Source organism: Geotrypetes seraphini, chromosome 3, assembly GCF_902459505.1.
Source record: "Geotrypetes seraphini chromosome 3, aGeoSer1.1, whole genome shotgun sequence".
NCBI lineage: Eukaryota > Metazoa > Chordata > Amphibia > Gymnophiona > Dermophiidae > Geotrypetes > Geotrypetes seraphini.
The window spans coordinates 94,071,815-94,084,134 of record NC_047086.1 but is presented as its reverse complement, the minus strand read 5'-3'; positions in this window follow the sequence as shown (position 1 = coordinate 94,084,134).

The window sequence follows — 12,320 nt, the reverse complement described above, 5'->3', positions numbered from 1 at the left end:
CTGCCCCCTTTCTCTCCCTCCACCACCCTTTCCACACGGCAATGGAAATGCCCCCCTTCCACGGCAACGGGCCCCCACCCGACAACAATGACAACACCGGCCGCCCCCCTGGCATCGACAGATAGCACCGTGGCCTTCCACCGGCATCAATGGCAATGCTGCCGGCTCAGCTCCATGAAGATCCCGTGATGACTGTGTCTGCCGGAAGAAGTAAGTGACGTAGGAGAGGGGATGGTCTGGCAGACTCATTCATCGTGGGACCTTCTTGGAGCTGCATTGGCCACATTGCCTTTGATGCCGGCGGAAGGCCATGTTGCCATCTGTCGATGCCGTGGGGGGGGGGGCAGCCAGTGTTGTCATTGTTATTGGGTGAGGGGCCTGTTGCCATGGAGGGGGGCTTACTGGGCTTATTCATTAATCTGGCCCTGTGTTCACCCACACATCTCAATAGGCTCCACCTCCTTCTACTACCTCTGCCAACTGAGAAGGATCCAACCCTACATCTCCAAATCAGAGCTAGCCCAACTCCTCTACACCTATGTTCTCTCCAGGATGGATTACTGCAACTCCCTATTTAATGGAGTGGCCAAAAAAGATCTCCAACGCCACCAGCATGTACAAAACACAGCAATCCGCCTCCTACACAGCCTCAACTAACACAATCCCATCTCCTCAGCCCTCCACACAGAGCACTGGCTTTCAATCAACCAACGCTATGCAATCAAGACCCTGGTAATAGCACATAAAATAATCTACACCACCACCCCAGCCTACATAGGATCCAAGCTAACCCTGTACTCCCCACCAGCCTCCTCCGCTCTGAAATGGAGAAACGCCTATGCATCCCTCCAGGAAGGTCTCTCTTGCCACAAACCGCCCGCAAACGCTCCTACAACAAATTCATCCCCCAACTCTGCAAATCAGATTACAGAACTCATTGATGACCTTCCAGAAAGCGGTAAAGACCCTACTCTTCAACTAAAATTCCAACTACAATCAACCCCCATCGTCCCCTTAAAGTCCCCCTTCCATTCTGCACTCTCTTCTCCATTCTTAACCTGTATATAAGTTGCTGTATAGTCTTTGTACTGTCCAAATGTACTCCACTGTGAATGTTTGCTTGTAACCCGTTCAGAGCTACTGGGAGGACGGGATAGAAATAGAATTAAATAAATAAACACCTTCAAGATTAACTTAAGAACATTTTTGTTCAAAGATGCCTTTGGAGTATAATTGTCCTTTTAAGGACGTTTTAGAAGCATTCAAATCTTGCATTGCTATCAGTTGTTTTGTTTTTCCTTCCCTTCGTTCTACCCTGCTTCTCCTTTTTTCTGGAAATAGTGTAGTTCTTCCCTTATCCTACTGTTTCAGTTCTGTTTGTGATTTATTGTAGTCTATTATTACTCATCTTTTGTCCTTTTGATTATGTATTATTTTATGTTCCCCTATTTTATCTTTGTGGACTGCTTTGAAGCGCGACCAGGCGGTATATCAAATTTTAATAAAACTTGAAACGTGGAGTTTAAGCCTTATATGGACTACATTTATTTAAAGGAGTATAAGTCTGTTGCATGAGCTCAGTGGCGTACCTAGCATATGTGACTCCCAGGGCCCATCATTTTTGACAACCCCCCTCCCCATCTGTATGGAAAACATTATTTTTAGTAACAATCCACACGTCGCACAACAGTGTACCTAGGAAAAGGCAGCATCTTACATACTGCAATTAGCAGTAAAACATCAATACACCCATTGTAAAACTAAACAAGCCGGACTAGTACAGATCAATCCTGCAGTCAGTCCTAACAAAAAAACCATGTCTTTCGAACACACAGAACAAAGAAAACACATTTGCCTAGTATGGAATATGTCATCACAAACTAACCCCTCCCTCTTTTACAAAACTGTAGTGTAGATTTTAGCCATGGTGGTAACAGCTCTGACGCTCATAGAATTCTGAGCATCAGAGCTGCTACCACCACGGCTGGTGCTAAAAGATGCTCCACAGTTTTGTAAAAGGGGGGATAAAATAGAAATACATAGACAAAGGTTAAATTGAACCAGCAAGAAGCTGGACTCTGCATACAATGCAACACCACAGAAACAGTGACACACGTATCCTAAAGCAATAAATAAATAGAAATTTTTTTTCTATCTTTGTCTTCTGTGGTTTCTGCTTTCCTCATCTTCTTGTAACTCTCTTCCTTCCATCCACTGTCTGCCGTCTCTCTTCCCCTATATGGCATCTTCTCTCCTTCTATGCCCCTTCCAGAAACTGTATGCCTCCCCCTTCCATCTCTCCTTTCACCCCATTGGTCTGACATCTCTCTCCTCTCCTTCCCTCTCCCACACCTCTCCTCTGCAATCCCTTTCCCTTTTTTCCCTCATTTTCCTTTTCAATTTATTTTCTTCATCTGTCTAGATTATGTTCTTACTACCCTCTCATCAATGCCCTTTTTTACTGTCTACCTAAAGCTTGCCACCTCTTTCCCTCACCCCTTTCATTATCTAACTCTATCCTTGTCCCTCAATCCAGCATGTGCCCTTTTTTCTTTCTCCTCCCCACTTCCTTCCAGCGTCTGCTTCCCCTCTCCCTCACACTTCCATTCAGTGGCTGTCCCTCCTCCCCCCCACACTTCCATTCAGTGTCTGTCCTTCTCTCTACCCCTTCCATCTACTGTTCACCTTCTGTCTCGCCCCTTCCAGTCACTGCCCTCTCTGCCCTTTCCATCCAATGTCTGCCTTCTCGCTCTTCCATACAATATCTTCCTTCTTTCTATGCTCCTTTCATAACTATCTATCCTGTGCCCCTTCTCTCCTTTGTACATGATTGATTTCAGCTCTGCCACCTCTCCATTTTTTTCTCTCTGTCACCAACCCATCCCCTATGCTCTGGCATCTCTCTCCTCTCCTTTCTTTCCCTCACACCCCACAGTCTGGTATCTTCCGTTCCCTGATTCTCTGGCATCTCTCTCCTTTCCTTTTCTTCCATCTTTCCCTCCCACTCCATGCTCTGATATCTCCCCCTTCCTTTTCCCTTAGTCTGGCATACCTTCCTCCTTCCCTCCAAGCCCTGCATCTCCTTTCATTCCCTCCCTCATCTTCCTTCTCCCTCCAGCTGGGTACAGCAACACTCTCCCCTGCAGCTCTGGACTTCCCCACACCTGCTGCTCCCAAATTGCCAATGCTTCGGTTACTCTTCTTTCTTCCTCTTTCCCCCCCACGCAGGACTCTGCGGCACAGTCAGCTCTTAGTCCCTCTAACGTCGGCCCTGCAGCTCTGGACTTCCCCACACCTGCCCCCCCCCCCCCCCGATCGCTATTATTTTAAATATTATGGCAGCCGTGGCGCTGTATCCATCGGAGGAAACTTCTAACCTCGGCCTGCCCCGGAACTCTTCCTGCAGCTGCCATCCACCTAGGCGGGAACAGGAAGTCGTGTTGCAGGAAGAGTTCCGGGGCAGGCCGAGGTTAGAAGTCTCCGATGGATACAGCACCACGGCTGCCATAACATTTAAAATAATAACGATCCGGGTGGGGGGAGCAGGTGTGGGGAAGTCTGGAGCTGCAGGGCTGGCATTAGAGGCAGTAAGAACAGGACAGCTAAGCGTGCTGGTTCAACGTCACCTTCAAAACCGGCTGGCTGTGCACCCCCCCCCAAGGCATGCATCCGGGGTGGACCGCCCCCCCCCCCTTGGTACGCCACTGCATGAGCTTGTCTGGCCTCTCAGGAGAATCCTGATCCCAACTCTGGTCCTGACAAATAAAATTTGTTGTGACCCCTTCCAGTGGCATAGTGAGAGCGAGAGGTGTCTGAGGCAGTAGCACCCCTCCCCTGCCCTCTTCTCCACTTTCCACTCCTTTCCAACCCTTCGATGCACACATGCCCCCTTCCTTTCCCCGTACCTTTTTAATTTTCCAGGTGCGAGCAACATTACAAACTTGTTGCCTGCATCATGCCAGCTATCCCTCTGATGTTACTTCCTAGGTGTGGGGCCTGGAAGTGACATCAGAAAAGGAGAGGTGGTGGTGAAGAGGAGGATGGGTGCTGGCATCCCTACCAACACCCAAGGTGGACCGCTCCCCCCCTCCCATTACTATGCACGGTCCCACAAATACAGGATATCCAGTGCAGTACTTGGAGAGACCCCCCAGGAAAGATACTTGGGAGTACTGGTCGACAAGTCAATGAAGCCGACCACGCAATGTGCAGCGGCAGTGAAGAGCAAATAGAATGCTAGGAATGATTAAGAAGGGGATCATGAACAGATTGGAGAAGGTTATTATGCCGCTGTACCAGGCCATGGTACAAGCTCACCTGGAATACTGCATCCAGAACTGATCGCCATACATGAAGAAGGATACAGTACTACTCGAAAGGGTCCAGAGAAGAGCAACTAAAATGGTTAAGGGGTTGGAGGAGTTGCTGTACAGTGAGAGATTAGAGAATCTGGGCCTCTTCTCCCTTGAAAAGAGGAGACTGAGAGAGGACATGATCGAAACATTCAAGATAATGAAGGGAATAGACTTAGTAGATAAAGACAGGTTGTTCACTCTCTCCAAGGTAGAGAGAACGAGAGGGCACTCTCTAAAGTTAAAAGGGGATAGATTCCGTACAAACATAAGGAAGTTCTTCTTCACCCAGACAGCGGTAGAAAACTGGAACGCTCTTCCGGAGGCTGTTATAGGGGAAAACACCCTCCAGGGATTCAAGACAAAATTAGACAAGTTCCTGCTGAACCAGAACGTACACAGGTAAGACTAGTCTCAGGGCACTGGTCTTTGACATAAGGGACGCTGCGTGAGCGGATTGCTGGACAAGATGGACCACTGGTCTGACCCAGCAATGACAATTCTTATGTTCTTCATCCCACCATCTCGGGCAGTGACTAGGCAGCTATCTAGCCCACTTATGTTTAAATCATGTTTATTAGACAAAACAAAACAAAACAATTCCAAACAGATACAGTAGTTTTCATACAAAAGACAGAGCTGTAACAAAGCAATGTATCCTAACTTGACAATCTCTCAATAAAACGTACCCATTCCCTCCCCCCACCCACCTTTAACAATCAAAGTAACATCCGTACAGAATACAAAACACATCACTGAAAATGGAATATCCTACTGCATGCTGCTACAGTTAATGAAAGCCAGAAAGGTTCCCAGATTGCAGAAAACTGACGCCATGCCGAGGCAAGATTGTGCACAGCATAGCGTTCCACGGTAAGTAGCTGGATCATCTATATACTTCACAAAGACATTGTCGCGGCCTCCTCCGCTATCCATCGAAGAAGGATCATTTTCACACCCAACAACACCGCTCTCTTCAGAAAGCCAGTATCTATTCTAACCCACTTATAACATCAAGGGGATGACACATATTTATTAACTAGAACTCTAGCTTGGAGTGAAGTGTAGAGAAAACAATTGCAGTCCACAAAAGAGCTCTATTACCCAAATTGGTTGAAAACTCAGAACATAAATCCCACTTAACTTGAACAAAATCTTTCTCGACATCTCGACATAATGGACCTATTGCTAAAAAGTGGCACGTTTTTTGCATTATAATTGCAAATGTTAAGATGTGATAAGTTCAAAGCCCATGTGGTAAATGCAAGGAGAGCACCCAGCATCTATTCTGTATTTGGAGGGTAATTCCGTAACATCGGTGCTTATGAGGCTAATCAAAACTTTGAAATGTCCAAAAACCAGCCCAAGTTGGCACTTGGACATCCTTACAGCCGGGACATCCAAGTGCTGATAATTGAAACTGACTTTCTGGATGTCCAGCAGCACTTCTAGGCTGCTGTGCGTCAAGAGCTCAAAGGGACATGTTAGGAATTGTGTTATGGATGGACATTGGGCAGACTTAGACCTGAATGTCCTGCGGCAACAATCAAAGGACATCCTAGATGGAACTTAGATACCGACAGTTAGACCTATTTTAGTTGTGGCTAAGTGTCCCAAAACTGCCCAAACTGACCAGATAACTACTGAAGGGATTAAGGTATGACCCCCCCCTTACTCCCCCAGTGGTTACTGACCCCATCCCACCACCCAAAGATGAGGGGAAAAGTAGTACATTGAAGACTTGCCATCAGCTGATCATGGCAGGGGAATCCCCATCAGCTGAACCAGTTTTGGGGATTTCTGACAGAACAGCTGATGGGGATTTCCTCTGCCAGGATCAACTGAACTGGCAGGGAGATTCCTCTCTCCCTCACAGGCACCAATCCCCTCCAGTACACCTCCAAACTAACCAAATAAAAAAGAGCTGCAGAGCTTTATACTCCTCCACTCTACCCCCTAACATCCTTGGGCCCCGATACCAACATCCCACAACATACCTGGACACCTCCCTGACATCCCCAGATACCCTGAAATCCCCCACATCCCTAACATTTCTGGACCCCCTTACATCCCTTGACCCCAAGACATCCCTGGATCCCCAGACATCCCTGGACCCCCAGACATCCATGGATCCCCCAACATCCCCCCACATCCCCAACATTCCTTGACCCCTCCAACATCCCTCGACACCCCATACCTTCAGATGACAAATCAGCATATGCTCAGAATGATGGGCCTTCTCCCCCCCTCCCCCCCACCAATGCATCTTTGGATGCAGTGTGAGGGGCCTAAGGCCCTGTGGCTCAAAATTGTGATGTTGAGGGAGTCCGGGAATGTGGGGGTGTGTGGGGGGATTTTGTGTGGATCCTTGAATGTCAGGAGGTGTTTAGGGATGTTGGGGGATGTCGGGGGTCCAGGGATGTGGGGGTAAGGGTGTAGGGCTCGGCAGCTCTTTTTTTATTTGATTAGTTTGGAGGTGAACTGCAAGGGATCGGTGCTTGGGAGGGAGGGAGGGAGGGAGAGAGGAATCTTCCTTCCAGTTAAGCTGATCCTGGTAGGGGGAATCTCCATCAGCTGTGCCAGCAGGAATCCCAAAATGGCTCAGCTGATGGAGATTCCGCTGCCACAATCAGACAAGGTAGTTGGGTAAGTCTGTAAAATTTGCTTTTGTATGTATTTCATGTGGACGTTTTTATTTTTGAAAATTGCCCAGAAAGATATACCTACTAAGGACAAAAGCATCTTCATTGGTCATTTTCAAAAATAAAAAGTAGACGTCTGGCAATTTTGAAAATGGACATTTTCTCTTCTGGATTTCTGGACGTTTTTTCCAAAAAGTCCAAATTAGACTTAGTCGCCCTATCAAAAATTCCTCTCCCCATGTATATGCTGATTTTGCATAATGTTTAGAATTATGGCATTTCATAAATATGCCTATACATACATGCATAACTGCCAAAATGCTACCTAAACGTTATTCTTTAAATACCAACTTAACTTATGAAGGGCCGCAGAAAGGTTCTCAGCCCAAACAACAAAGCTGAGTTAGTCTCCATTAAAGGCTATACACTCAGTTCAGTGATTTTCCACTTTTTTTTTTTTTTCATTCTGCTGAAAAAATGTAGAAAGGAAAAAGTAGAAAATCGCTGGACTAAGGGATCCTTTTACAAAGGTGCATTAGGGCCTAAACGCGTGGAACAGCGCACGCCAAATTGTCGCACGCGCTAGCCGCTACCACCTCCTCTTGAGCAGGCAGTAGTTTTTTGGGTAGCGCGCTAATCCAGTGTGTGCGCTAAAAATGCTAGCACGCCTTTGTAAAAGGAGCCCTAAGTGTATAGCCCTTGATGGAGGCTGCCTCATCTTTATTGGTTAGGCTGAGAACTTTCCAGGGGCCCCTCGTACAAAGTGCATATTTGCAAGGGGGTGAACAAATGCGTGAAGTGCAGGAAGGGCTCAAACCTATGTGCATAATTTACATGAGCATCTGCAGCACTTAGGTGCTAACACTTGTCCCCAACACTATGGCTGGTAAAAATGCTCATGCTTACAGTTTAATTGCTTATACAATATACCTGTTTACTCTAATATTCCATAAAGACATCTACATTCCTTTATAGCAGGGGTGTCAAAGTCCTTCCTTGAGGGCCCCAATCCAGTCGGGTTTTCAGGATTTCCCCAATGAATATGCATGAGATCTATTAGCATACAATGAAAGCAGTGCATGCAAATAGATCTCATGCATAGTCATGGGGGAAATCCTGAAAACCCGACTGGATTGCGGCCCTCGAGGAGGGACTTTGACGCCCCTGCTTTATAGAATAAGTTAATTTCCAGCACCGTCAGGGCACCTTAGATGGCCTGTTAAGGAACTGCCGTCTTGGTCCACAGGTAGATACTTAGAAGCCCTTTTACTAAAGCTTAGTGCACGCAAATGTATGTTAGTGTGTGCTGAGTGCGAAGAAGCCCATTAAAGGCTAGATTCAGTACATGGTGCTCATAAATCAAATCTGGGGAAAAAAACAACACTCAATGCTATTTTATAATGATCATTCAAACTCAGCACGTTACAAGGCTTCAAAGAAGGTTTGGATAGGTTCCTAGAGGATAAAGGAATTGAGGGGTACAGATAGGAGTAGCGGTAGGTTATAGGGATAGTCTGGGACCATTGCTCAGGCAATGGGCCTGATGGGCCGCCGCGGGAGCGGACCGCTGGGCAAGATGGACCTCTGGTCTGCCTCAGCGGAGGCAACTTCTTATGTTCTTATGTTTCCAACAGTGGCCTATCGAAGTCTCAAGTACCTGGCAAAACCCCTAAAAAGCAAATACAGATTTTACACATTAGCAAATTCTCTTTTTTAAAAATATTCTTTATTCATTTTTAAAACTTGCATAACATCAATTTATATTTAAATGTATCACTTAGGGCTCCTTTTACGAAGCTGCGCTGGCGGATTTAACGCGCACGACTTTTCATCACGCGCTAACCCCCGCGCTGGCCGAAAAACTACCACCTGCTCAACAGGAGGCGGTAGCAGCTAGCGCATCCGGCAGTTTAGCGCACGCTATTATGCGTGTTAAACCGCTAACGTGCCTTAATAAAAGGAGCCCTTAATATTCTATTAAAATTTATATTCAAATCTATTTTATTAAGCAGTGACAACAGCAGGTACAACAGTAGTAGAAAACAAAGTTCACAATTTCAACCAACAACCACGGAGGACTGGACTCTGATATCCTCCACGATCAAAAGCAACACCCCCACCCCACAGAGAGAAACCCCCACCCTCCCACCCCTCCCTCCCCCACCCACCCAGAGAAAATGTACAACTCTCAAATATGGAAAATCAATGGCAAACAGAGGCACAGAATTAGAGGTGGAGTCTGTTCAGGATACGGCTTCGACTCTCAGGGGACAAAATGTTCAAGTATGGAGTCCAAGTGTTAACAAAATCTCTGCTCCGACGGCGAGAAGAACTGGCCAAACGGGCCTCCCAGCCCATAAGTTCATGGAGTCGATTCCTCCAGTGCCAAAAGGAGGGGGGTTCAGGAGAGAGCCAGCAGCATAAGATACATTTCTTCCCCAAGATAAAACATTTACTAAGAAATAACCCTCCCTCTCCCATTTAAAGGTGTGCTGCAACCTTTAATTTTTTTAGAGTAACATACAAAAAAGTTCCTATGCAGAATGTAGTGAAAAATATGAAATTGCTATTCAAACTCTCTGCAGCAAAATTGTTTCAAAGATAATTATAAAGCAATTTTATTGATGAAATCAGCCCTTACAGCTTTACATTTTTGACGAAAATTATTTTTAAGTGTGATTATTCTGTGCTTCAGTTTCACAAAATAAATCTAATAGAGGAAACTACACTGGAACTGCTAAAGAAATTAAAAAGTCAATTGTGAATTCTGGTACTGGCCTGAAGGCCTAATTCTCAGTCTATCATGTGTGTGCATAATACACAGATAAGCAATTCAACCCTCATGTCAGCTTTGTCCATATATTATATAGATATTTTTCATTTACTGCAATGAATGCTGTGACTTGTTAGAATGAAACTTATTGCAGAAAATCCAAATGTAAAGACTATAATGGATCACGTCAACAATCGGCACAGCCATGTGAATTTAAATTCATTCATGCTAGAGTGCTGAAGTAGCAAACTGAAATGAAGGGGCCTTTTTATCAAACAGTTCTGAAAAGCGGCCTGTGTTATCCCCAGTGTGGGTCTTTCCCATAAGCTGAGGGCTTGTTCGGTGTCGCTGTAAAATAGCTCCATTTAAATTATTTATTTATTTATTCAGCTTTCTATACTGTTCTCCCAAGGGAGCTCAGAATGGTTTACACGAATTTGTTCAGGTATTCAAGCATTTTCCTTGTTTGTCCCGGTGGGTTCACAATCTATCTAATGCCCTTGGGGCAATGGGGGGAATTAGGTAGCTTGTCCAGGGTCACAAGGAGCAATGTGGGATTGAACCCATAACCTTAGGATGCTGAGGCTGTAGCTTTAACCATTGTAGAAAACAAACAGACCCTGGTGCTCAATGTCCTTTATTGTATATTGAGACTTGATATACAATAAAGGACACTAAGCGCTCCTTTTACTAAGGTGCGCTGGGGCTTTAATGCGTGGAATTTACCCACCTCCATCCCTCTATCTTCCGGCCCCACTCTTCAGCTTGAGTTTTCAAGCAAAGTCCTTGGCATCATCTTAGATTCCTCTCTCTCCTTCAACGATCACCTCAACTCCCTAGTAAAAAAATGCTTCTTTAGCCTCCATATGTTGAGGAAAGTAAGATCCTGCTTTCATCATTCTCATTTCGCCATCCTCGTTCAATCCACCATTCTTTCTAGACTGGACTACTGCAACTCCATCTATATAAGCCTAACAAAGAAAAACCTCCATAGACTTCAGCTAATTCAAAACGCCGCGGCCAAGCTTATTTTCGCAAAAGGCAAGTTCGACCACGTTTCCCCACTCCTCTCCAAGCTTCACTGGCTCCCAGTTTACTCCAGAGTCCTCTATAAATGTGCCTGCATAGCCTTCAAGATTCTACATGGCGTCCTTCCTCCTGTTATCCCACTCTTCTGGAACTCCTCAAACCCGCTCTCGACTAGATCCTCCCAAAAACTGAAACTATCTTTCCCTTCTATAAAAGGTATATCCCGCGCAGGAAAACTTGGAACATCCCTCCCCTTTAGAACCACAGAACTCTGGAACAACCTTTCATCCCCGCTCAGAAATTCTAGCTCCTTCCAATCCTTCCGCAAACACTTGAAAACTTGGCTCTTTTCAAAAACCTAATCACCTCCCGTGCTCTAGTATCCTGTCCCCCTCTATCTCCTAAGTCCCTCTCCTATATCCTTTCCTTGTAGTTCCTTTCCTCTCAACCTCTGTAAACCGTGCCGAGCTCTGCGCACGCGGAGATGGTGCGGTATACAAACCTAAGGTTTAGTTTAGTTTTAGTTTAGGAATAGCGCACACTACATTGCCGCACGCGTTAGACCTTAACGCCAGCATTGAGCTGGCGTTAGTTCTAGAAGCGTAGCGCGCAGTAATTTCTTGCGTGCGCTAAAAACGCTAGCGCACCTTAGCGAAAGGAGCCCTAAGCACCAGAGTCTTCTTTGCTGTTTTCTACGTTCCGAGCTTTTGGGAAGTTTGCATGTCCTGTTTTTTTTCTAAAGCTTTAACCACTGTGCCACACTCCCCCCCCCCCCCCCTATTACTATTGATGGCCATGTGTATGTGAGTCTTACTGCCACCAATTTTGTAGGTGATAAGGGCTCAGATGTTAACCAAGAGATGTCATCATTTTTTTTTAAAGCTCTAGTGAGAAAATGGCACAATTTCATGTGAAAAATCAACAACTAGCTTTACATTGTCTGTAATATAAGAACATAAGAACATAAGCATTGCCTCTGCCAGGTCAGACCACTGTGCCCAGCAGTCCGCTCCTGTGGCGGCCCCCCAGGTTCGTGACCTGTAAGTCCTTACCTAAATTATTTATTCCCTATTCATTAGTACCTGTATAGTTACCCTCTATCTGTACCCTTCAATCCCCTTCTCCTTCAGGAAGTCATCCAATCCCTTTTTGAAGCCCAATATTGTACTCTGCCCTATCATCTCCACTGGGAGTGCATTCCAGGTGTCCACCACCCTCTGCCAATACCCCTCCCATGCTCTGCCTACATGATACCCCCTTACAGTTACTTGGTATAGGACTTGCACATGCCTAATAGAATAGCACAAAGCGCACTTACAATGGGCATGAGGCACGCAAAACTGCACACACTCTGTTTTAGATTTGCCTTTTTTACTGTCAGGATTAATGTCAACTGAGCAACTTTGTAAGTCAGAAAAAGGCTCCTAACAATCATGCATATTGTACTAAGGCTGACATGCTCATTTCCATCCAATCTGATTCTAATCAACCCCCTGCTTAATCTCTGATCAAACTTTGATTAAA